Source organism: Lontra canadensis, unplaced genomic scaffold, assembly GCF_010015895.1.
Source record: "Lontra canadensis isolate GAN:19392208 unplaced genomic scaffold, GSC_riverotter_1.0 scaffold4, whole genome shotgun sequence".
Taxonomy (NCBI): domain Eukaryota; kingdom Metazoa; phylum Chordata; class Mammalia; order Carnivora; family Mustelidae; genus Lontra; species Lontra canadensis.
This window is the reverse complement of record NW_022630998.1, coordinates 20,336,180-20,362,159: the sequence shown is the minus strand read 5'-3', so window position 1 is coordinate 20,362,159 and position 25,980 is coordinate 20,336,180. Positions and strand designations below refer to the sequence as shown.

Genomic DNA, 25,980 nt, shown 5'->3' with positions numbered 1-25,980 from the left:
AAAAAAAAAAACAAAAAAACATCAAATACCTATAAATTAAATTTCTGAAATTAAAAAAAAATCCTCATCAAATATTTATAGTTATTTTTTAATGTTTTGCTAAATTTAGATGCTGCAGAATTATAGGACTTCCCAGTGCAACTTTACTCTGAACTAGAATATCAATTTATACAATTTTTAAAAATGTAAGCTCCATGAAAAGATTTTTCTCATAAGTCTATGTATTTCAAAACACAATTACGGAATTCTACAACTAAATCTTGTACATGGGGCACCTGGGTGGCTCAGTCGTTAAGCCTCTGTCTTTGGCTCAGGTCATGATCCCAGTGTCCTGGGATAGAGGCCCGCATTGGGCTCCTTGCTCAGCGGGAAGCCTGCTTCTTCCTCTCCCACTTCCCATGCTTGTGTTCCCGCTCTCACTGTGTCTCTCTCTGTCAAATAAACAAATAAAAATCTTTAAAAAATAATAAAAAATAAAAGAAAAATAAATAAATCTTGTACACCATTTGAGTTCTCATCATTTAATTTGTTCAGTTTCTCTTTTAATTTCATGGGGATACATTTCAAGGTCTTCCTATATGTGAGCTTTGTTTTCAACAATTCCCTAAATGTTTCACATAAAATGATTTTTTTTTTTTTTGCCCACCATTTGTTCAACACTTTCATTAAAGATTTCTAACAGATTTTGAAGACAGTAACACAAAAAAATTGAGAATAATTTTACAAGAGTATTTAATACTGGGCACCCGAGTGGCTCAGTTGGTTAAGTGTGTATCTTTGGCTCAGGTCATGATCCCAAGGTCCCGGGATGGAGCCCCATGTTGGGCTTTCTACTCAGTGGGGAGTCTGCTTCTCCCTCTTCCTCTGCCTTTTCCCCTGCTTGTGCACACTGTCTCTGCACACTGTCTCATGCTCTTTCTCTCTCTCTCAAATAAATAAATAAATAAATAAAATCCTAAAAAAAAGAAAATTTAATATCATAATAGGTACTTAAAGTCAATTTTAAAGTACAGTAATTCTTCAACGTTTCAAGCATTTCTAAAATCCAAAAAGAAAAAGTATATATTACCATGCTTAAGTTATTTCTGTTTTCTTCAAAAGCAGTCTAATAATAAAAAGTTAAGGCTGGGGGTGCCTGGGTGGCTCAGTGGGTTAAGCCGCTGCCTTCGGCTCAGGTCATGATCTTGGGGTCCTGGGATTGAGTCCCGCATCGGGCTCTCTGCTCGGCAGGGAGCCTGCTTCTCTCTCTCTCTCTCTCTCTCTCTCTCTCTCTGCCTGCCTCTCCATCTACTTGTGATCTCTCTCTGTCAAATAAATAAATAAAATCTTTAAAAAAAAAAAAGTTAAGGCTGGTTATCTTATGTACATAAATCTTATGTACATATAAATCTTATGTTCATATAAATATTTATACTTTTTGACAAGCACATCTCCTAGTTAGATTGGTAGATTTTGCAGATTTGGGGGGTGTAATTACAAATTATCATGTCATCACAACATATTTCAAGTGTAATTCTCTTCATAGGTTCTATTTAAAAATTGTTATGACGTTATGTTCCACCACAAGATTTTTTAATATCACCAAGACTAAAAATTTATCATATTGCAGTTTGGAATTCAATTTGTAATAGCATCCATAATAATGCCAAGTAGTTCATCTTTTTACAAAATAAACTTCTAAATGCTTTACACTGATTCCATGAATTAGACATGAAACTTGAACCATTATTGGAATTAATTCCTTTTTTATTAGAAGTATCCAAGGATACTGATGTAAAACTGGCATTATCTAACTGCTGATAAAGTTCTATTAATGGAGCCAATACATTAACGGCTATTGATTCACCTTTTATATATGAACAAGAAAACTCATAATTGCAAATGAGAGAAATTAATTTAGAACAGCCACCAGATCTAAGTGAAAAGTAAAGTTTCACAGAGTGGTACACAAATGTACCTTTTGCACCTAAGTATTAAAGGTAGCTTTTTCAGGCACAATCTTAAAATATGACTGTGCAAGAAATGTTGATTCTTCAACAGATAGACATCTTATTTTCATGTGATCAATGATGTTATTATAGCTCCACTGTGTGAGTTACACATCAATTCATTTCAGCAATTCAAAGGAAATTCAGTGCTTTGTGTGTGTGTTACTCAACAATAAACAAGTAGCTGTAGATTTATAATACATGATAAAGACCTCATAGTAATAGAGTTTAGACTGCATTTACTCTATGGCAAGACTGAACAAAGGCTGGGAAACATTGTGCAGGCCAAAGGCAAGGGCATGGGCATAGCACAAGTGGCTGACACGTTAAGTGGTGAGCAGAGGTAGCAGCATCGAATACTTCTGCCACCAGCATCACCCAAGACTTGGAAAAGTTAGCTGTACCTAAGTGCTCATGCCAGAGTACACTCACTTTATCAACAAACACCCTCCTGCTGCCCTTGAGAAAGATGTGTTAGCTATTATTACTTCCGGAATGGATCTGGAAAAGGGAAATGGGCTATTGCCAATTTAACCATATGTTAAAGTGAGAATTCTGTTTATTACACTGGCATCTCAAATATGATATGATGTCAGAATGTAGAAGTACAAAATGAAGGTCTTCCTAAACCTAAGCTTGGTTTAATGACATGCAATTATTAAGTAAGACTTCATTCAAAAATGAAAAATCTGAGGGGCACCTGGGTGGCTAAGTGGCTAAGGGTCTGTCTTTGGTTCAGGTCATGATCCCAGGGTTCTGGGATCGAGCCCCTCATCAGGCTCGCTCCTCAGTGAGGAGTCTGCTTCTCCCTCTCTCTTTCCCCACTGTTGCTCACTCCCGCTCTCTCTCTCAAATAAATAAAATCTTTAAAATATAAAAATAAAAAAATGATAAATCTGAGAGAAATGCTAAGCCAGATGAAATATGACAAAAGAAAATGATACTATCTTGGGCAAACTGGATATATGATATGATATCAGAATACATGATATTTCAAATAAAAATATAACGTAAATAAAATGGACCTCATGTATACATAAAAATGGTAATCCAGCCCTGTATGGCATGACATGAAAATATTTCCAGAGAGCTGTATTATTTCATTAAAAAAAATAAGTTATAGAACTATATACACACCATGATACAGTAAAATATTTTTGAAACAAACAAACCAACCCAAAATATTAGGAAGGAAATTTAACAAACTATTAGTGCTAATCTGTGGGCAGTGGAACTAAAATGGCACAGGAAAAAAGGAAATTTTTACTCTTAATAACTTCCTATATTTATTTGAACTTAGTATAATGAACATGTCTTAATTTTTACACAAAAGGCAAAAACAAATATAAAAAATACAAAAAATATTATAAGACCTCAACTAATTTAGTATCCTCTGAGTGGTATAAGTAACAAATGACCTAGAAACCTGCAATGGGAACTTCCTTCAAGGCAGAGGAAATCGAGACAGCAAGCCACCCAGAAAAAGAAAGATGAATGCGTTCCTAAAGGGAGGAGCCCAGCGATCTCCAAAATTCATAGCCTCAAGGCCCCACAGTTGAAGACATTTAATCTCTCACTCTACGTAGGTTCAAGCCCTCTGCTATTCTGGGAATGATCCAACAAGTAGTGAAGAAAAGACACTGGAAGCCTCGGCCGGATAGTAACTTGAGAAGTGAATAATGAGTTTGGCTCCTGCTTATGTCTGTCCTCTTCCACAACCTGGGCTCTTACTAAGTTGCTTATTACCAGTATACAATTACATCTCCATCTCGAGATTTCTTTGTATGCACCGGGATCCCACTCTTAAACCCCAGCCACAGCTACCAGCTCCAGGTTTATGAACCACCACCAACGGCGGACCATGGTAAGGAAAATGGTGAGAACATCTCTAGAACACAGATGGGATTATTTGGGGGAGGCAGAGCAGAAAACTCATGGATGAAAATAGTGAAAGATAAAACTGAAGACATATGGGGCAGTCGGCTGGCTCAGTCCATACAGCATGCAACTCTTGATCTCAAGGTTATGAATTCAAGCATAATGTTGGGCTTAGAGCTTATTTAAAACAAACAAAAAAACTGAAGAGGTATGCTATGGATTATTTAAAACAAACAAACAAACAAACAAAAAACTGAAGAGGTATGCTAAAGCCTTTTTTCCCTCTAGAAAGAAAATATTTGAATTTTATCCTATTCAAAACAGTGAGTCAGAGTTTTTGGTTTTTGTGTTTGTTTTACTAAGGCAATACTAACTAATGTTGTAAAAATGATTTTCAAATGGAGTGTTAAGAAGGTTTGAGATAACAGAGGTAGGAAGATCAATCGGGACAGCGAATTAATCCACATGAAGGTGATGAAGAATAGGAAGAGGATGAGCCACAAGAAAAGGAAAGATGGCCTTTGAAATGACTTTCCAGAATATACGTAGCTAGGGATTATTGAATGAAGAAGGCAATCATAGTTGAAAGAAAACCAGGCAGGTGTTACAAGTCCCAGGTATACATAAGCTTTGATTTTAAACCCAGGTGATCAGAGAAACCAAATAGGACACCTTGAAAATTATAAAGTCACCCTAAGAGAAAGGTAACTTGTGGATGTGTCATTAGAAGCTGGCAAAGAGTGAAGCCAAGGTGTGGGGTCTTCCTGGGCAATAAAACTCAGTGGAGGAAAAGACCAATTATGACAGTGGCTAAGAAAGCGAGATGGGCATCATACAGAGCAGAGCATGCTTGTGGTCAGAGGCTCCCAACAGTCTTGCTGAGGCTGTTAGAGATATCATTCAGTGCATGTCCACGCTAGCCTTATAGAAGCTAGCTGAGGAGTGGGTTACTAGTACAGTCCCCATAAACTTGTTTGCTGGTTAGGGCCTAAGGACAGAACAGGGTAGTGAGATGAGGCTACATGACAGTTTATGTAAAAAGAGCTAATTATTACAAAGGAAATTCTGAAAGTTTCATCTGGATGACAGTTATGAGTAGATTTTTTTTTTTAAATATAGGAGTTAAATGGTGACAGGACAGCATGGCAAATGCAGTTTTACACAGATGATTTTGAGTGTATTATACAAATGAAAATGTCTGGGATAGAGATGGAGGCAATATATAAGGGGAATGCATGAGAAAACATATAGTTCCTAATGTCACACTGAAGTTCAAAGGCCCAGGACTCAGAGAGTATCTTTCAAAATTTTTAGACTATGACCTATGGTTAAAAAGTGCATTCTAATCTCATGTATGTGTGTACACACCTATCTTCAAAGTTTCATGAAACATTGCTTACCCTTAATGCTTGCTTTGATATTTCCTACTCTACTCTATTCCTTTTTCTTTCTTCTTTATTTTTTAATGCACCCACAGCCTCTAACTTGATTTAAGCACCTGCATTTTGGCTTAAATTATTTAGATTAAAAAGAGGCCCCTGTGATCATTATGTAGAACCATCTGCAAAGACATGACTAATAAATCTGGAAGAGATGTTTTTGAGAAAGGGTAAAAAAATTTTTTTTTTTTAGGGACTGGCATGGGACCACTAACAGAGAGTAGGGAGTAAGACCAAGGAAGATAAAGAAAATGGAAAAAAACTGCATCAAATTCATGTCTTTGTCTTTACTGCAGTGTTTCTCAAAGTCTACTCCAAGACCAACTGAAGCAGAACTACCCTCCCCACTGTTAGAAATTCAAATACCTGGGCCTCATCCCAGGCCTGGTGAAGAGAACTCTCTACGTGTGGGTCTTGGAATGGGCAATTTAAAAGTTTTTCAGGGCATTCTTTTCACCAACTATTTTTATCTCAGTGCCTTTCACGAATAAGCTTTCAAAATGGCACTTACTTTCCAGGAACATGCAATCTCACTTCACACATTAGATATACTCTTGAAAAGTTAACTGAGTACTTCCCCTAAAGACTACAATGATTAATTTCAGAATTATGTGCACCCAGAAGGAAACAAAGAAGCTACTGGAGCACTCAGTCTTTAAATAAACATTCTTTATCCACTTAATTTTTCTGTATTAATTATGCAAGTGGCTAGCCAAATGGGCTTATAATCCTTATTATCTTTATTCAGTTTAAAAGCACATATATTTAAAAATTCAATACGTTAACACATTTCATTATAATTTTGAATTGATTTCACTGGACTTAACTGGTTAAGTACCACAATCAAATGGCATTTAGCAGTACTCACAGGCCAGGAAATGCGTCAGTGAGACATTTTTCAGAAAAACACAAATACTGAAGTTTATGGTTTGGACTCTTAACAGCAAAGATACCCCTTTATGTGGTGAGTTCTGCTAACAAGAATATTTGCCAATTTTTTACCAATTGACAACCAAGAAGTATGAGATATAAATCTATTCTAAGATGGAAATGATAGCTAACAACACTAAAGTATAGAAGCTAACGTTTATTCACTTGCCTCATATCAGACTCTGTTCTAGATCCTTTGCATGGCTTACTCATTTCATCTTGACTGTAATCCTGTGTAGTAAGTATCATGTAGGCCTAATATCCCCAGTGATGAAGCTGAGGTACAGAGAGCTGTTTAACTTTCCTGAGGTCCCAAAAATTAGAAATAGGAGCTGAAACAGGCAGCCAGTCTCTAGAGTTCATACTCACTGTGCTACACAGGAATTTAGGAGTTTCAGCCCTTGAAGAAGTTAGCTGCTTTGTGGAGAGAAAGACTTCCTGCTGTTCACACTCTGGAAGGTTTCCCACCCTACTTGCTTTTTTTCTTTCTCTTTCGCTCTCTCTCTCTCTTTCTTTCTTCCAAGAGACAGAGAAAGAGAATCTTAAGCAGGCTTCACGCCCAGCTGGAGCCTGACATGGGTCTCCACCTCACAACCGTGGGATCATGACCTGAGCCAAACTCAAAAGTTGCATGCCTAACCAAATGAGCCACCCAGATGCCCCTCCTATTCTTTACACAATTGATTTTAAGGTAACTTGGGTCTACATAGGATCCCTGCTCATATATACTTATCAGATTTCATTATAATATACTTTATATAGGATAGGAATACCCCAAATAGTATAAAGATGACAATTTAGCATTACACTGCAGAAAAAAGGAGCAATCAGTTTTTAAAAAATTCATTCTGTATATAAGGGCAGGAGAGCATAGTGGTTTAGAATCATGCTCTCAAATGCAATGAACCAATAACCTAGAAATCTTATTAAAAATGTAGATTTTCAATAGGTCTGGGGTAGAGCTTGAGATTTTCCATTTCTAACAAGTTCCCAGGTAATGGGTCCCTGTGGCCCAAGGACCACATTTTGAGTAGTGAGGGTTTAGTATGCAAGCTTTGGAGTCACCCTGCTGGTGTGTGACTTCAAGCTGCATTGCTTACTAGTTTTGCAACCTTCTTGTGAGCCTCTACTACACCTGTAAAATAGCAAGGTCATTAAAGTGTTGTTATGAGGATTACATGAGATAATCCATAAATAATATGTAAAATAGTTGCCGGCATATAGAAAGCACTCAAAAAATATTACAGAAAACTATTAAAAGTGTATACTGCAACTCATTAGAAAGTCATTTGTAGAACTGACTGATCCAGCAGAAACACTAAATAAAATTTCATCATTCTTTCCCAGGCAGTCACTAGAACATCACTGTTCACTGAAGGACATTAAATATATAAGTTAGATCCACTACCTAGCTTTATTAAATACATAAATCTGAAACTGCTCTAAATGAATTTGCATATGAAGCTGGCTTGGCCTATAATATTTAAAAAGAATATTTTGTTTCTCTGCCAGAAAACTTTTTTATATCGCAGGTATACAGTGAGTTCTAATTCATTTATTTGAATAGCTTCCTCTGAATTTAGAAACAGCCATTTTTGTTTAAAACTTTTCATTTGTATCAAATCCAAGTCAGAACTAGTATTAGTATGAATAATAGTCATGTTTTCAAAACATGTTCACAGGTGGGTGGCTGTTTCATGTTTCAAAACACCTGTTCACAGGTGGGTGGCTGGCTCCGTTGGTGGAGCATGCAACTCTTGATCTCGGGGTTGTGAGTTCGAGCCCCAGTGTAGGGTGTAGAGATTACTTAAAAATAAAATCTTAAAAAAAGAAAAAGGACCACTTTTTATTCTGGGGGGAAAAAAAGTTGTTCAAACAAGGGCACTAGTAGAGTTTCAATGAGTTTAAAGGATTTAGCCCAAACCTTCACAAATGTATACATTTCAAACCATTACACAATGCAGCATAATTCCCTCTCACTGTTGAAGATGGGCTTAGAAAGAATATTACTTGTCAGAATTGTGATGATTTAATAATGATGTGACATGGGAGGGTCCAGTGGGTAGGAAAAGTAAAATTAGGACTAGAAGTGAAGATAACATTCCATAGCATCATCCCAAATGAAAACTATTAAAAATTTCTAAAATTCAAAACTGCTCAACAAATAGAGTTAATGGAGTGGAGTACACTAGAAAAGAAAGATTAATGTTTGTTCAGTCACTGCTAAAAACCAGGAAGGGTAAAACCTGGTGGTTCAATCAAGGAGGAGTTGAGACTTAAGTGGTATTTTAGGTTGGTCAGTATCTTTGAGTCAGCAAGAAAAGATCCATAGGTAATTTGCTTCTCTTTTAATCTTTCGTATCTCTAACTGAGGTGATGAAAAAGACAACTATGAGACAGATTCTAATATGTTTATTTTTCTAAATCAAAACTAGATTCAGCATAGAGGTGCCTGAGTGCTCAGTTGGTCAAGCATCTGCCTTCGACTCAGGTCATGATCCCAGGGTCAGCAGGGAACCTGCTTCTCCCTCTCCCCTTAGCTCGCCAGCTTTCTCTCTCTCTCTCTTTCTCTCTGTCAAATAAATAAATAAAATCTTAAAAACAGAAAACAAAACAAAACAAAAAGCTAGATTCAGCATAGACATTGCAGACCTGAGCTGTGAGATTATGACAGTTAAGAATCCAGGAAAAGAAAGGAATGTGGGTGAATAGATGATTGTTTTCCTCCTCTCTCTTTCCTTTTGCTCTTTCCGGGCAGAATGCTCCTGGTTGCCCCTTTAATGAGTGGAGGGGTAATAGAAAATTTTTTAACACACAATACAACATACCAGATTTTACTTTACATTTTACTTTCTGTAACAAGTTACTTTTAAAAAAAAGCAAGATTTTGCCCTCTCCTCTAGAAAATCTGCATAGAAGTCTTTTATAGAAAGGACTTCCACATGAAGTTTTAAGGCAGGCTTTACATATACTCACATACACTGAGAAAGGATTGTTCAAATGAAATAACCATAAAGCTTAACTCAGTACTTTTAGTGAAAAAAACATTAAGCGTGGGAATTGTGATTTTCAACATCTAGAGAGGTAATAAACAACAAGATGGGATGGGTTAGGATGAGAGGTACAAGAAGAACAGATTGTGAACAGAATTATATCAACAGCTCATGTTTTGTTATTTCAATCTATACTGGCCTGAATCAAATTCCTGGGAAAAAAAAATTTACTAAAATGCCTGAGCTAACTTTTCCACTTACGAGGCAGGTATAATCTGTCTTTCAACAGCAGAGAAGCAAGGAATTCCACTTCAGTGTGACCTATTTCTGCCTCTTAGATTTATCATATGCATTTTTTAATGACCCCAAACCAAAGGAAACGTAGAAACCTATTCGAAAAGCTGACATTAAGGTTGTGACACCAACAAAACAACAAGAGAATTTAAAGGTAAATTGACACACAATCCCCAAATGAGTTTGTTGCACTCCTAATTTAAAAAGCAGTTTCTGTGTGAATATAGTGATGGCATGTCAGTGTCTGCTTTGAAACTCTGGAATTTTGTCATTTGGTGTTTGTGTCACAACCTTAATATTATTTAAATATACTTTTTAATATCTATTATTTAAAAAATATCTTTGAATTGAAGATATTCCTAAGGCTTTGAAGAAGCCAACCTCAAAGCACCGCATTCCAAGCATGCCACTTTTATTAGAAGTGGTGCATAAAACATTTGCTGTTGACAAATCTAATTCATTAAAAGGTGAGATGGATGCATTTTAAAATAACTGGCTGGCATCATTATCTGCAGCACCTTTTATAAATTATTCCTCTTTTCCCTTCTGACTGAACTTGTCACAGTTCCCTTTCAGAGTCTGAATGTTATGCCTTAGAGTCAATGCTTTCAACATGTTTAGACAAGTCATAACTTAAACAAGCAGGGGTACTTTATTTTCTAGAAATGAGAAAGAGGAGCAGAAATACTTACAGATTATTTCATTCGATTCATTGATTTTTAACTAAAGACAAATAAAGTCAGTTAGTGGTGGTTTTATCTCACACAAAGGATTTAAAAATAAAACTATGCTGGCTTGGGTAGAAGGCAGGATTTCAAAGAAAGGTACATAAAAAGAGATGCTGGCAGCCTTGTTGCACTGTTGTGCAGAAGACTTACTTTAAAATTGAATTGTGCTTCCCCTGACACGGGAGATCAGGTACATCATAAGGCTGACAGCTGGCTGGCATGGTAACTTCCTCAAGGAAAATGCTAACTGTATTTCTCTTGGAGGCCAAAGGAAAAGAAATAGAGAAGCCTTCAAGGAGACAGAGCAGGCAGAGAACAAATTATTCAAAATATGAAGAAAAACATTTCTTACCTAATTTTGTTTCGGAAGATTCTGAGAATGAGCTGGTCTTCTAATCCCAAATAAGTGGGAAATTATTTCCTTCCAAGTGGTCAGTAGAAGAGCTGCCTTTTCTTTATTATCTTCAATTGAGGTTTTTTTTTCCCCAACATATATAAAATATACCTATAAAATAATTAAATAAAACTTAATCACTGTCACAATGGAGGGTACAGAGTCACAATACTTCTCTACATTGGTAGTGACAGTACTATCATTAAGTTCTGACATACAGGCAGGAGTTGAGAGTTGCTGGAAATGTATAAAGACATGCTAAAGTTGGAGTACCTAAGAAAAGCTTATTAACAAGAAGATCCATAGATTATAGGCACATGAAATAACAGAGGTACCTAGGAAAATGTACATTCAAAACATCCATTTTCACTGATTTTTCAAATGTTCCTCAGTAAATGTAAATTATATAGAATAAAGGATGGATGCAGTGCATAAAACAAGCAATGCCTTTCGATATAATTCCTTTCTTCCTGTTTAGTTACCAGTTTAATTTCCAGAATAGTTTATTAAAATCCATTTTTTTCTCACTCTTCTGGATTATCTTATTAAAATAGATTCTAATTCAGTTGATCCGTGGCTGGTGCCTGGGATTCTGTATTTCTAAGAAGCCTCTAGGTAACGCCACCAATGCTGAGGAGCTATGGACCACTCTTGCCAATCTATTTGTCTTTCCCTCCATCCAAGTACACTGGCCTTTTGTCTTTCCAGGTAATTTTAGACTCTATTGTCAAGTATTTTAGACTCTATTGTCAAGTATTCCCCCTTCCCCACCATATGAGACAGGAATTTGAGACTGTGTTGATTAAACTGAGCATCTGCAAAGTTGAGTTTTGCAAACCATGTCTATGGTGTATCATTTCACTTCTGAGTTCTTATTGTCCCACAATAAAGCTTTACTATGTTCCCCACGGGAGTTTCATATCTCTCTTGTTATGTCAGATATATTCCTAGGGACTTCATATTGTCAATATTAGTGTAAACATTATCTCTTTGCAAAAGCATTTTCATTTTTGGTTTAAATAGGTATTTATATAATTTTTGTATACTGATGTTCTTACCCAGGATATATGCCCAACTCTTATTCTTGTATTTTTTCTCTAAATTTACATCATGCACAAATAGCTTTACTTATTTGCTTGAAAACCTATGCTTTTTATTCTTTATGTTGCCTCACCAAAGGAAAAAAGTTAAACAATAAATGAATTGCTTAATAGAAAAGACTATTTTGTTATCTTTAATCTGTAAGACTCATCTCTTGGTTAGGCCTCCATTAACCAGAAAACTGCTATGAAGAAGCTCCCAAATGTTTCTTTTGACATTTACTGACTGCCCTCATACTTCTTGCCTTTCTCTGATGACTAATATGCAAATGGGTAAGTGTTACTAACACCCACTATCCCAAACTGACTTCCAGTTGTTATTACATCAGAAACAAACACCCTCATAATCAAAAGAACCACTCTAGGAACTGCATTTGAACAAAAGGGGAAACGGGAATTATAAAGAGAGAAATGGTTCAGTTCCATCTAAGAATTAAGATGAAGATGCCAAGCTAGGATGCCATTAAAGAGATATAACATGTCATCTGCATTTCATAGCCGAAATCACAAGATTTCTTGGAAAACCCATAAGTAACTGAAATTGCCTTTTTTTTTTAATCTTTTTTTTTTTAAGATTTTATTTATTTATTTGACAGAGAGAGAGATCACAAGTAGGCAGAGAGTCAGGCAGAGAGAGAAGGGGAAGCAGACTCCCTGCTGAGCAGAGAGCCCGATGTGGGGCTCGATCCCAGGACACTGAGATCATGACCTGAGCCGAAAGCAGCGGCTTAATCCACTGAGCCACCCAGGAGCCCCTGAAATTGCCTTTTTGATGTGATGTCAGCCTGTTCCAGATCAAATTGCCCTTCTTGATAGCTTTCAGCCAATCAGCTTGACCAAAGGAAAAAAATTAAGATTTCCTACTTCACAAACTGTCAATGTTGTTATCATTGGTTACCCAAGGAAAAGTAAATGGCATGATGGCAGGATGCAGAAAAGGGTAAAGAAAAGGAGGTAGTAACTAAAATATAATCATGTAATCATGAAAATACCACAAACCGCTTCTTTAAAAATGTGTTCAAATTCCACTACAAACAATAATTATAAAGACTTATGGCAATGTAGAAAATGCTTAAATGGTGAAGTGAAAACAGGACCCAAGAGAGCATGTACGCATTCTATTGCAACAGTTTAAAAATATGTGGACAAGGCATGCCTGGCTGGCTCCATCAGTTTAGCATGGGACTCTTAATCTTGGGGTCCTGAGTTTGAGGCCCACACTGGGGTAGAGTTTACGTTAAAAATTTTTGAAAAAATATGGACAATATTTTTGTTTAGGAAAGTCAATCAGCATGCATTTTCCCTCATCTCCAAGAGGCCGCCTTAAAAGATAATAAAGGTATGTGTTGGTTGGGGGAGAGGATGTAAACCATTGAGATGAAGAGACTGAGAAAGTCATTACTACAAATTTACAGAAAATGACAGAGGTAAGAGCATTCATGGAAGAAAGACAGTAGGAAAAGTCAAACCCTAGAAGGTGTGCAGAGTGCTGCAATTAAAGGAATGACTTGATACCCCTGACAGAAGTGGTGACTGAGAAGTGAAGCTAAAATATCCTGAATCTCCCTCTCTTACCTTTTTGTAGGAGCAGCTATGTACTTTGTCTTTTACTTGCTCATAGCTAAATATAGGACTATGAGAAAAAAAAAATAAGTAGATGGGAGAAGTACTGTTTTTGAAGAAATGATTTGACAGTCTAGAAAATGAGGAAAAGCCACATGGGTAAGGATGTCCCCAAAGAAAAGCTGGCCTCATTCAGGCCTTTAGCTGACTTCCAGCATGCTTGAATTTCTCTTTTCTAGCAGGAATGTACAGTCAAGAACCATTGGGCATTTGAAGAAAACCTTTTTTTCCCCCACACTGGAAATCAATTTAAAACAAAATTTACTCCAAGAAAAAGAGAGACAACACAATTAACATGTAAATTTTCCATCACTGTAAGGAAGTAAAGGAAAAAAATGTATACATAATACAAAACCAGAAATAGGACTTCCAGCTATGGCTGAGTGCAATCTGCAAATATTCTTCCAAAATGAAACTAAAGAGCCAGACAAAATTGACAAATACAATCACTTCAGTGCTCTAGAAATTAACCAAAGGGATATAACAATTCGAGAAGCATGTTTATTTGAAAGACTGCTAATTTTTAGATAAGAACACTAGGACATTGTCACGTTCTGGTCTGGCCTCTCTCATCACCATCAACCACAATTCAGTCAGTACGGAGGTTATTCCAGGATGGGAAGATCATTAAGACTGTAAACATCTGGGACTCTGGGTGGCTCAGCTGACTAAGTGTCTGTCTTCAGCTCAGGTCATGAACCCAGGGTCCTGGGATCAAGCCCAGCATCGGGGAGCCTGCTTCTCCCTCTTCCTCTAGCTGCTGCTCTCCTTGTTTATGCTCTTTGTCTCTCTCTCAGTCAAATGAATGAATAAAATCTTAAAAAAAAAAAAGACTGGAAACATCTTTGTTGTGGTCAAAGATGGGGTAACTTGAACTTCAGGGGCAGGTTATGCCCATGTCTAGCAGTGTTTCAGGGGAAGTGATGATCTTAGAAACTGGCAAGCAAGGAGAGTAAACAGCTCCATTAGTCCAAGGTCATGGTCATAAATGGGGCAGACATATTCTTGGCTAAGGTTGAGAGAATGTGCAAGGGAGACCAGAGAGAAACAAAGCTAGTCACATATTCCCGAGGCCAAATAATCACATACATAGAGCAAATGTGAAAGAGGCCAGCAGAGACTGAAAGCCAGAACACACCTGAAAACTATGTAAACTTTAAATGCATTCTCTACAGAGATCCATGGATAGATGACAGAAGACTTTATGACTCTATGTATTTAAACACAAGCAGTGTCCAACAATCAGTTCATAATTTAAGATATACAGACACAGGAGCAAGTCCTAGAAAGCCAAATGCAAAACTCAAACCAAAATATTAAAACTCGAAAACCAACCCAAACGAAAACAAAAAAACAGATTTTATCAGTGTCACACATCACAAGGGAGACAGATGCCACTGTACTTAGTTAGGCAAATTACTAAGCCAAGAAACAAACAAATGAACGAAGCAACAACAACCTTAAGAGGGGGAAAAAAATCAGAACCCAGAATTCCTATAATAGGTGATCTAATATACCCAGTTTTCAACAAGAAATTATGAAACATGCAAAGAAATAGGGGAAACCATTTGAGTGTCGCTAAATGTTAGATTTAAACAAACACCTCAAAGCAGTTATTACCAATATATTCAAAGAACCAAAGGTGATCTTACTTAAAGAATGAAAGCAAGAAACAATAAATAAAAGAGGTTCTCAACAAGGAAACAAATTAAAAAAAAAATCAAATGGAATTTTGAAGTTGAAAAGTACAATCAGAAAATTCACTAGAGATGGGGGACTTTGGGTGGCTCTGTCAGTTAAGCATCCAGTTCTTGATTTCTGCTCAGGTCATAATCTCAGGGTCATGGGATTAAGCTCTGTGTGGCATCAGGTTCCAAGCTCAAGTTTGCTTGAGATAATATCCCTCTCCCTCTTCTACTCTCCCTCCCCCACTCATGCTCTCTCTTGCTCTCTAAAATAAATAAATCTTTAACAAAAAAGAAAGAAAGAAAACTGACTAGAGGGGAATGACAGCAGATTCAAGATAAACTGATGAAAGAATCAGTGAATCTAAGATAGATAAATAGAAAAATAGATAAAAAAAACCTTTTTTGTTTTTGTTTTTGTTTTTTGTTTTAATAAACAAAGACTCAGAGACATTTGGGACTATCAAAACCATATAATGAAACATGTAATGAGGGGCTCCTGGGTGGTTCAGCTGGTTAACTGTCTGCCTTTGGCTCAGATCATGTTCCCCAAGGTCCTGGGATAGGGCCCTGCATTGGGCTCCCTGCTAAGTGGGCAGCCTGCATTTCCCTCTCCTCCCTTCTCCTGAACTCTGTCAGTACCTCTGTATGTATGTATGTATGTCAGACATACATACATACATACATACATATAATGAGTATCCCAGGAGTGAAGACAGAGGGATAGAAAAAATACATGAAGAAATAAAGGACAAAAACATACCAATTTGAAGCAAATTAGTCTACTTATCAAAGAAATTTGATAGTCACAAAGTAGGACAATTATAAAGAGATCAATATCTAGACATAGCATAATCAAACTACTGAATTACAAAGACAAACAGAAAATCTTGGAAGCAACAAAACTAACTCATCCCATACAACGAAGTACCAATAAAACAATGGAGGCCAGCAGTCAGTCACTGAGAAATTCTAAATGGTCAGAAAAAAAAACTGCCCACTATATATTCCATAGCAAGAATAGATATCCTTTAAATCGAAGATGAAATAAAGCGATCACTTTAAAAACTGAAGATGAAATAAAGACTGAGACTTTGTTGCTAGGAGACCTGTATTAAATACTAAAGGAAATTTTTCAGCTTAAAGAAAATGACACCACATGTTAATTTAAGTGCAGAGTAGGAAATGGAGAGGTCCGAAAATGGTAAATATGTGGGTTAATATAAAAGACTGCCTGGGAGGCTCAGCTAGTAGACCATGTGACCCTTGGTCTCGGGGTTGTGAGATCAATCCCCATGCTGGACATAGCACTTCCAAAAACATCCCCACAAAGCTAAAAGTATTACATTTATTTTCATTGATTGCATTAAAAATTATAACAATACATTGTTCAGTTTATAACATGGCATATGTTAATACATATTACAATAACAGCAGAAAAGATGAGGAAGGAATAGAACTATATTAAAATAAAGTTTCTATATTTTATCAAAATTAAGTTGGTAGGATCTGGTTGGTATTAAGTTGGTTGTGATAAATTAAGATGTACATTATATTGTCTAGAGCAAACATGAAGAAATTAATTAAAATGTAAAGTTACACTAAAAATAAAAATGTGCATTTGATTTCTTTAATACAAAAGAAGGCAGCCAAGGTAGAAAAAAGAAATTAAAAAGACAGAAATCACTTCCAAAAAACTATTAGAAGTAATAAATTAATTCTGTAAAGTAGGAGGTTACAAAATTAATACTCAGAAATCAGCTGCATTTGTATACACTAATAATAAAGTAGCAGAAAGAAAATTTAAGATAAATGTACCTATTACATTTACATTCCAGTTATAATTCCACCAAAAATCCAAAAACAAAACAAAACAAAAAACCTAAACATACCAAAACCTAGGGATAAACTTAACCAAGGAGGTAAAAGACCTGTACTCTGAAAATTATAAAACATGAAGAAATTGAAGAAAAAGATATCACATGCTTATGGATTAGAAGATTAATAATGTTAAAATGTTCGTACTTTTCAAAATGACCTACAGATTTAATGCATGCTCTATCAAAATACTAACAGCATTTTTCACAGAACTAGAACAAATACTACTAAAATCTGTATGGGACCACAAAAGACTCTGAGGGGCCAAAGCAATCTTGAGAAAGAAGAACAAAACTAGAAATAGCAAAATTCCAGATTTCAAGATATATTACAAAGCCATAATCAAAACAATATGGTACTAGCACAAATATAGACACATAGATCAATAGAACAGAGCAGAGAGCCCAGAAATATACCAACAATTATATGGCCAATTAATCTATGGCAAAGGAGGCAAGAATATACAATAGAGAAAAGACAGTCTCTTCAACAAATGATGCTGGGAAAACTGGACAGCAACATGCAAAAGAATGAAGCTGGACCACTTTCCAACACCACATACAAAAATAAACTCCAGATGGATTAAAGATCTAAATGTGAGACTTGAAACCATAAAACGTCTAAAAAAAAAAAAACTATAGGCAGTGATTTCCTTGACATTGGCCTTAGCAATACTTCTCTGGCTGTATCTCCTAAGGCAAGGGGAACAAAAGCAAAATTAAACTATTGGGACTATATAAAAAAAAGCTTTTGTACAGTGAAAGAAAACATCAACAAAACAAAAAGGAAACCTACTGGATAAAAGAAGATATTTGACAAAGGGTTAATATCCAAAATACGTAAAGAATTCATATAACTCAGCACCAAAAAAGCCAAATAATCCAATTAAAAATGGGCAGAAGTTCTGAAAAGATATTTTTCCAAAGACATACAGATGTCTAACAGACCCATGAAAAGATGCTCAACATTACTCATCATCAGAGACATGCAAATCAAAAACCACAAAATCATAATGAGGTATCACCGCACACCTGTCAGAATGGCTAAAATCAAAAAGACAAGAAATAAGAAGGGTTGGCAAAGATACGGAGAAAAAGGAATCTTGGGCATTGTTGGTGGGAATGTAAATTGATACAGCCACTGTGGGAGACCGTATGAGGTTCCTCAAAAAACTTAAAACAGAAAAACAATATGATCCAATAACTCTACTCCTGGGTTTTTATCCAAAGAAAATGGTAACACTAATTTGAAAATATATATGCACCCCTGTTTACTGCATCATTATTTACAATAGCCAAGATATGGAAGCAGCCCAAGTGTCCATATAGATGAATGGATAAAGAAGATGTGGTATATACATATATATATACATACACAAACAAACACATACACACACACACACACACACACACACACACAGAGTGGAATATCACTTAGTCATAAAAAAAGATGAGATCTTACTCTCTGCGACATCAATGGACCTATAATGCTAAGTGAAATAAGTCAGATAGAGAAAGACTAATGCCATATGATTTCAGTTATACGTGCAATCTAAAAAAACCAAATGAATGAATAAACAACAATAAAAGATGAATATGCAATCAGACCTATAAATATACAGAATAAAATGATGGCTGCCAGAGGGGAGAAGGTGGAGGGATGGACAAAATGGGTGAAGGGGAGTGGGAGATACAGGTTTCCAGCTATGGGTAAGTCAGAGAAATAAAATGTACAGTATAAGAAATATAGTCAATGGTACTGTAACAGCACTGCATGGTGACAGATGAAAACTACACTTATGGGGAGCATAACATAATGCATAGACTTATCAAATCACTATGCTATACACCTGACAGTAGCACTGTGTATCAGTTATAATCCAATTCAAAATAAAATAAAATGGGCTACTGGGTACCTGGGGGGACTAGTTCACTGAGCATCCAATTCTTGGATTTGGCTCAGGTCGTGATTTCAGGATCCTGGGATTGAGCCCTGGATGCAGCTCTGCTCCCAGCATGGAGTCTACTTAGGGTTCTTTCTCTCTTTACCTCTGCCTCTGCCCGCAGCAATCACACACTTGCTCTCCCCCTATTGCTCTAAAATAAATGTATCTTTAAAAAATGAAATAAGCCCTGGGAGTAGGAGGTCTAAATATCATCAGGCCCCAGGGGTTCAGATAGTTACCAAATCAATCTGAAACCCTGATAAAAGAGAAGAAGAGCAGCAATTCTAGGAACAGAAAATTGACCACTTTCCAGAAGGCAGGACGTGCAGAGAAGTGATTCCGAAGTGATGTTCGGGAAGAGAGACCACGGGGGGAGAGGCCAGCTCCCAGCAAGCGGTAGAGAAGTGGAGCACAAAATTGGAAATTTTAGAAGTCTGCTCCACTAAGAAAGGTCACTCTAGTGGTTAAACAGGGGTGGAACCCTTGTGGGCACAGTGTGGTCTTAGGACCCTCAGGGTCACAGAAAGACCAGTGCTGCCTGAGTGTGGCAGAGCTCCCAGGTATCAGAGTGGGGAAGCAAGCTGAGACGGAGCCAAGGAGGGGGCGCAGAGCTTGGGGTTACCTTAAACTGTGATCCAGGGACAGTCAGACCACTGCTCTTTGAGCAGGAACCCCACACGTGGCAGATCCAGAGAGACCCCCTCCTTCTTCCATTGGGATGAGTGGTGGAGGAGCATACTGCAAGAATCTGCTGGGTTTGGAGATTCCAAAGGGGACTGTGAGCCAGAAATAAAAACTCAGGCACAGGCTGGGTGAGCTCAGAGTGCGGCTGGAGACCAGGAAGATGGGAGGGATTGAATGCTTTTCTCTGAGGGCACACTGGGAAGTGGGTCCATGAGCTCTTGGCTCCTATGAGGCCCGAGATTGGGAGGCCACCATTTTCATTGGCATCCACGAAAGCTGAAAAGAAAGCATTCAAGGAACAAAAGCTATGGAGAGCAAAACAGAAAAGATTACTTAGGCCGGCCCCAGGCAAGGGCAGTGTAATTCCACCTCAGGCAAAAACATTTGAGAATCACTTCAACAGGCCCCTCCCACAGAAGATCAGCAAGAACATCAGCCAAGACCAAGTTCACCAATCAAGGAGAACTGCAGAACTCTAGAGCTAGAGGAATACAGCACACAGAATTCATGGATTTTTCACACGATCCTTTAGTTTTTCAAGTTAATTTTTTTATTTTATTTTTTTCTTATTCTATTTTTAAAATTTTTCCTCTCCTATTTAATATTTTTAACTATTTTATCTTATCAATACTTTTTTTTAAATCATTTTAAATTTTCATTGTTATAGTCCTATTTTATCCCTACATTGTATTTAACCTTACTTTTTTGATACATATAGGTTTTCTTTTTCTTTAAAATTTTGGGATACAGGGGCGCCTGGGTGGCTCAGTGGGTTAGGGCCTCTGCCTTCGGCTCAGGTCGTGATTTCGGGGTCCTGGGATCGAGCCCTGTGTCGGGCTGTCTGCTCAGCGGGGAGCCTGCTTCCCTTCCTCTCTCTCTGCCTGCCTCTTTGCCTGCTTGTGATCTGTCTGTCAAATGAATGAATAAAATCTTAAAAAAAAAAAAAATTTGGGATACAGTTTCTTCTAATAGATCAAAATATACCCTAAATCTAGAACATGGCTTTGTTCTAGTCTCCAGCCTAATCACATTCTTTCCTCCTTTTTTCTTTAACCAACTTCTTATCTTATCAATTACTTTTTTAGAATCTTTTTTAATTTTCATCTTTACAATCTTTTCCATCCCTTCATTGTGTTGAACCTTATTTTTGTATATATAAATAAGTTTTTCTTTCTTTAAGATTTTGGGAGGTAGTTTCATCTAAGACAAAAATACACCCAAAATCAAGTGTGCATGTCTGTTCTATTCACTAGTCCTATATATATATATATATATATATATATATAATGTTTTATACGTATAATATATATAATATTTACATATTATGTATCTATTTTTTTTCTTTTTTCCCCTTCTTCTCCCCCCAGTTTTGGGTTTCCTCTGATTTGGTTAGTGTGTATTTTTCTGGGGTCAATGCTACCTTTTTACTATTTTGTTCTCTCACTCATCTATTCTTATCTGGATAAAATGAAAGTGAGTTTTTCACCACACACACACAAAAAGAACAAGAGGCTATACCGACAGCTAGGAACCTAATCAATATGGACATTAGTAAGATGTCAGAACTAGAGTTCAGGATGATGATTATCAAGGTGCTAGCTGGCTTGACAAGACATGGAAGATACTAGAGAATCCCTTTATGGAGAAATGAACTCCCTTTCTGGAGAAATAAATCTAAAATCTAGCCAAGTTGAAATAAAAAAAGCTGTAAAATAAATGGAGGCTCTTACTGCTAGGATAAATTAGGCAAAAGAGAAAACTAGTGATATAGAAGGCCAAATGATGGAGAATTAAGAAGCTGAGTAAAAGAGAAAAACAACTACTGGACCAAGAGGGGAGAATTCGAGAGATAAGTGATACCATAAGACAAAACAATATTAGAATAATTGGGATCCCAGAGGAAGAAGGGAAGGGGGGCAGGAGATAAATTGGAGCAAATTATAGCAGAGAATTTTCCTAATTTGGCAAAGGAACAAGCATCAAAATCCAGGAGGCATGGGGCGCCTGGGTGGCTCAGTGGGTTGAGGCCTCTGCCTTTGGCTCGGGTCATGATCCCAGGGGTCCTGGGATCGAGCCCCACATTGGGCTCTCTGCTCCACAGGGAGGCTGCTTTCTCCTCTCTCTCTCTGCCTGCCTCTTTGCCCACTCATGATCTCTGTCTGTCAAATAAATAAATAAAATCTTAAAAAAACAAAACAAGACAAAATCCAGGAGGCACAGAGAATCCCCCTCAAAATCAATAAAAATAGGTCCACACCCTGTAATCTAATAGTAAACTTACAAGTCTCAGTGACAAAGAGAAAATCCTGAAAGCAGCTCAGAACAAGAGATCTATAACATACAACAGTAGAAATATTAGATTGGCAGCAGACCTATCCACACTGACCTGGCAGGCCAGAAAGGACTGGCATGATATATTCTGAGCACTAAAAGAGAAAAATATGCAGCCAAGAATACGATATCCAGCTAGACTGTCACCGAAAATAGAAGAAGAGATTAAAAAGCTTCCAGGACAAACAAAAACTAAAAGAATTAGCAAACACCAAACCAATCCTACAAGAAATATTGAAAGGGGTCCTCTAAGTAAAGAGAGAACCTGAAAGTAACAGACCAGAGACAATATAGAGTAACAGTAACCTTAAAGGCAATACAATGGCACTAAATTCATATCTCTCAATAGTTACCCTGAATGTAAATGGGCTAAATCCCACAATTCAAAGACACAGGGTATCAGAATGGATAAAAAAAACAATACGCATCGATATGCTGTCTACAAGAAACTCATTTTAGACCCGAAGACACCTCCAGATTTAAAGTGAGGGGTTGGAAAACAATGTACCATGCTAATGGACATCAGAAGAAAGCTGAGGTGGCAATCCTTATATCAGATCAATTAGATTTGAAGCCAAAGACTATAATAAGAGATGAGGAAGGACACTATATCATATTCAAAGGGTCTGCCCAACAAGACCACCTAACAATTTTAAATATCTATGCCCCTAATATGGGAACAGCCAATTATATAAACCAATTAATAACAAAATCAAAGAAATACATCAACAATAATACAATAATAGTAGGGGACTTTAACACTCCCCTCACTGAAATGGACAGATGATCTAGCAAAAGATCAATAAGGAAATAAAAGCCTTAAATGACACAATGGACCAGATGGACATCACAGATATATTTAGAAAATTCCATCCCAAAACAACAGAATACATATTCCTCTGTAGTGCACAAGGAACATTCCCCAGAACAGATCACATCCTAGGTCACAAAGCAGGTCTCAACCAGTACCAAAAGACTGTGATAATTCCCTGCATATTTTCAGCCAACAATGCTCTGAAGCTAGAACTCAATCACAAGAAGAAAGTTGGAAAGAACGCAAATACAGGGAGGCTAAAGAGCATCCTACTAAAGAATGAACGGGTCAACCAGGAAATTAAAGAAGAAATTAAAAAATTCATGGAAACAAATGAAAATGAAAACACAACTGTTCAAAATCTCTGAGGCACAGCAAAGGAGGTCCTGAGAGGAAAGTATACAGCAATACAAGCCCTTCTCAAGAAACAAGAAAGGTCTCAAGCACACAACCTAACCCTGCCCCTAAAGAAGCTGGACAAAGAAGAGCAAAGAAAGTATAAACCCAGCAGGAGAAGAAATAATAAAAGATCAGAGCAGAAATCAATGAAATAGAAACCAAATGAACAGGGACGCCTGGGTGGCTCAGTGGGTTAAGCCTCTGCCTTCGGCTAAGGTCATGATCCCCGGGTCCTGGGATTGAGCCCCGCATCGGGCTCTCTGCTCAGTGGGAAGCCTACTTCCCCCCTCTCTCTGCCCACCTCCCTGCTTACTTGTGATCTCTCTCTGTCAAATAAATTAATAAAATATTAAAAAAAAAAAAAAAGAAACCAAAAGAACAGTAGAACAAATCAACGAAACTAGGAGCTGGTTTATTTAAAGAATTAATAAGATTGATAAACTCCTGGCCAGCCTTATCAAAAAGAAAAGAAAAAGGCCCCAAATTAATAAAATCATGAAGGAAAGAGAAACGATCAAAACCAACACCAAAGAAATACAAACAATTATAAGAACATATTATGAGCAACTATATGCCAGCATATTTGACAATCTGGAAGAAATGGATGCATTCCTAGAGACATATAACCTATGAAAACTGAACCACAAAGAAAGCAAACCTGAACACATAACCAGTAAGGAGATTGAACCAGTCATCAAACATCTCCCAACAAACAAGAGCCGAGGGCCAGACGGCTTCCCAGGGGAATTCTACCAAACATTTAAAGAAGAATTAATACCTATTCTCCTGAAACTGTCCCAAAAAATCGAGATGAAAGGAAAACTTCCAAACTCATTTTATGAGGCCAGAATTACCTTGAACCCAAAACCAGACAAAGACCCCATCAAAAAGGAGAATTACAGACCAATATCCCTGATGAACATGGAAGCAAAAATTCTTTTTTCTTTTTTTTTTCTTTTATAAATTTTATTTTTTTAAACATATAATATATTTTTACCCCCAGGGGTACATGTCTGTGAATTGCCAAGTTTACACATTTCACAGCACTCACCATAGCACATACCCTCCCCAATGTCCATAACCCCACCCCCCCTCCTAACCCCCCTCCCCTCAGCAACCCTCAGTTTGTTTTGTGAGATTAAGAGTCACTTATGGTTTGTCTCCCTCCCGATCCCATCTTGTTTCATTTACTCTTCTCCTATCCCCTTAACCCCCCATGTTGCATCTCCTCTCCCTCATATCAGGGAGATCATATGATAGTTGTCTTTCTCCGATTGACTTATTTCGCTAAGCATCATACCCTCTAGTTCCATCCACGTCGTCGCAAATGGCAAGATTTCATTTCTTTTGATGGCTGCATAGTATCCCATTGTGTATATATACCACTTTTTCTTTATCCATTCATCTGTGGATGGACATCTAGGTTCTTTCCATAGTTTGGCTATTGTAGACATTGCTGCTATAAACATTCGGGTGCACGTGCCCCTTCGGATCACGACATTTGTATTGTTAGGGTAAATACCCAGTAGTGCAATTGCTGGGTCATAGGGTAGTTCTATTTTCAACATTTTGAGGAACCTCCATGTTGTTTTCCAGAGTGGTTGCACCAGCTTGCATTCCCACCAACAGTGTAGGAGGGTTCCCCTTTCTCTGCATCCTCGCCAGCATCTGTCATTTCCTGACTTGTTAATTTTAGCCATTCTGACTGCTGTGAGGTGATATCTCATTGTGGTTTTGATTTGTACTTCCCTGATACCGAGTGATATGGAGCACTTTTTCATGTGTCTGTTGGCCATCTGGATGTCTTCTTTGCAGAAATGTCTGTTCATGTCCTCTGTCCATTTCGTGATGGGATTATTTGTTCTTTGGGTGTTGAGTTTGCTAAGTTCCTTATAGATTTTGGACACTAGCCCTTTATCTGATATGTTGTTTGAAAATATCTTCTCCCATTCTGTCAGTTGTCTTTTGGTTTTGTTAACTGTTTCCTTTGCTGTGCAAAAGCTTTTGATCTTGATAAAATCCCAATAGTTCATTTTTGCCCTTGCTTCCCTTGCCTTTGGCGATGTTCCTAGGAAGATGTTGCTGCGGATGAGGTCGAAGAGGTTGCTGCCTGTGTTCTCCTCAAGGATTTTGATGGATTCCTGTCTCACATTGAGGTCCTTCATCCATTTTGAATCTATTCTCGTGTGTGGTGTAAGGAAATGATTCAATTTCATTTTTCTGCATGTGGCTGTCCAATTTTCCCAACACCATTTATTGAAGAGGCTGTCTTTTTTCCATTGGACATTCTTTCCTGCTTTGTCGAAGATTAGTTGACCATAGAGTTGAGGGTCTATTTCTGGGCTCTCTATTCTGTTCCATTGATCTATGTGTCTGCTTTTGTGCCAGTACTATGCTGTCTTGATAATGACAGCTTTGTAATAGAGCTTTAAATCCGGAATTGTGATGCCACCAACTTTGGCTTTCTTTTCAATATTCCTTTGGCTATTTGAGGTCTTTTCTGGTTCCATATAAATTTTAGGATTATTTGTTCCATTTCTTTGAAAAAAATGGATGGAACTTTGATAGGAATTGCATGAAATGTATAGATTGCTTTAGGTAGCATAGACATTTTCACAATATTTATTCTTCCAATCCAGGAGCATGGAACATTTTTCCATTTCTTTGTGTTTTCCTCAATTTCTTTCATGAGTACTTTATAGTTTTCTGAGTATAGATTCTTAGCCTCTTTGGTTAGGTTTATTCCTAGGTATCTTATAGTTTTGGGTGCAATTGTAAATGGGATTGACTCCTTAATTTCTCTTTCTTCTGTCTTGTTGTTGGTGTAGAGAAATGCAACTGATTTCTGTGCATTGATTTTATATCCTGACACTTTAC

At 37.2% G+C, this 25,980-nt stretch overlaps 1 protein-coding gene across 1 annotated transcript in view; it reads right to left on the bottom strand.

Moving 5' to 3' along the window:
* KIAA0825 (KIAA0825 ortholog) overlaps window positions 1-10,711 on the bottom strand; it is a 362,939-nt gene extending 352,228 nt beyond the window's left edge. The window contains exon 1 of the mRNA XM_032846384.1: window positions 10,603-10,711. The gene's annotated coding sequence lies outside the window, so the exon portion shown is untranslated. The remainder of the gene's footprint in view (window positions 1-10,602) is intronic.
* Between the last annotated feature and the right edge of the window lie 15,269 nt (window positions 10,712-25,980).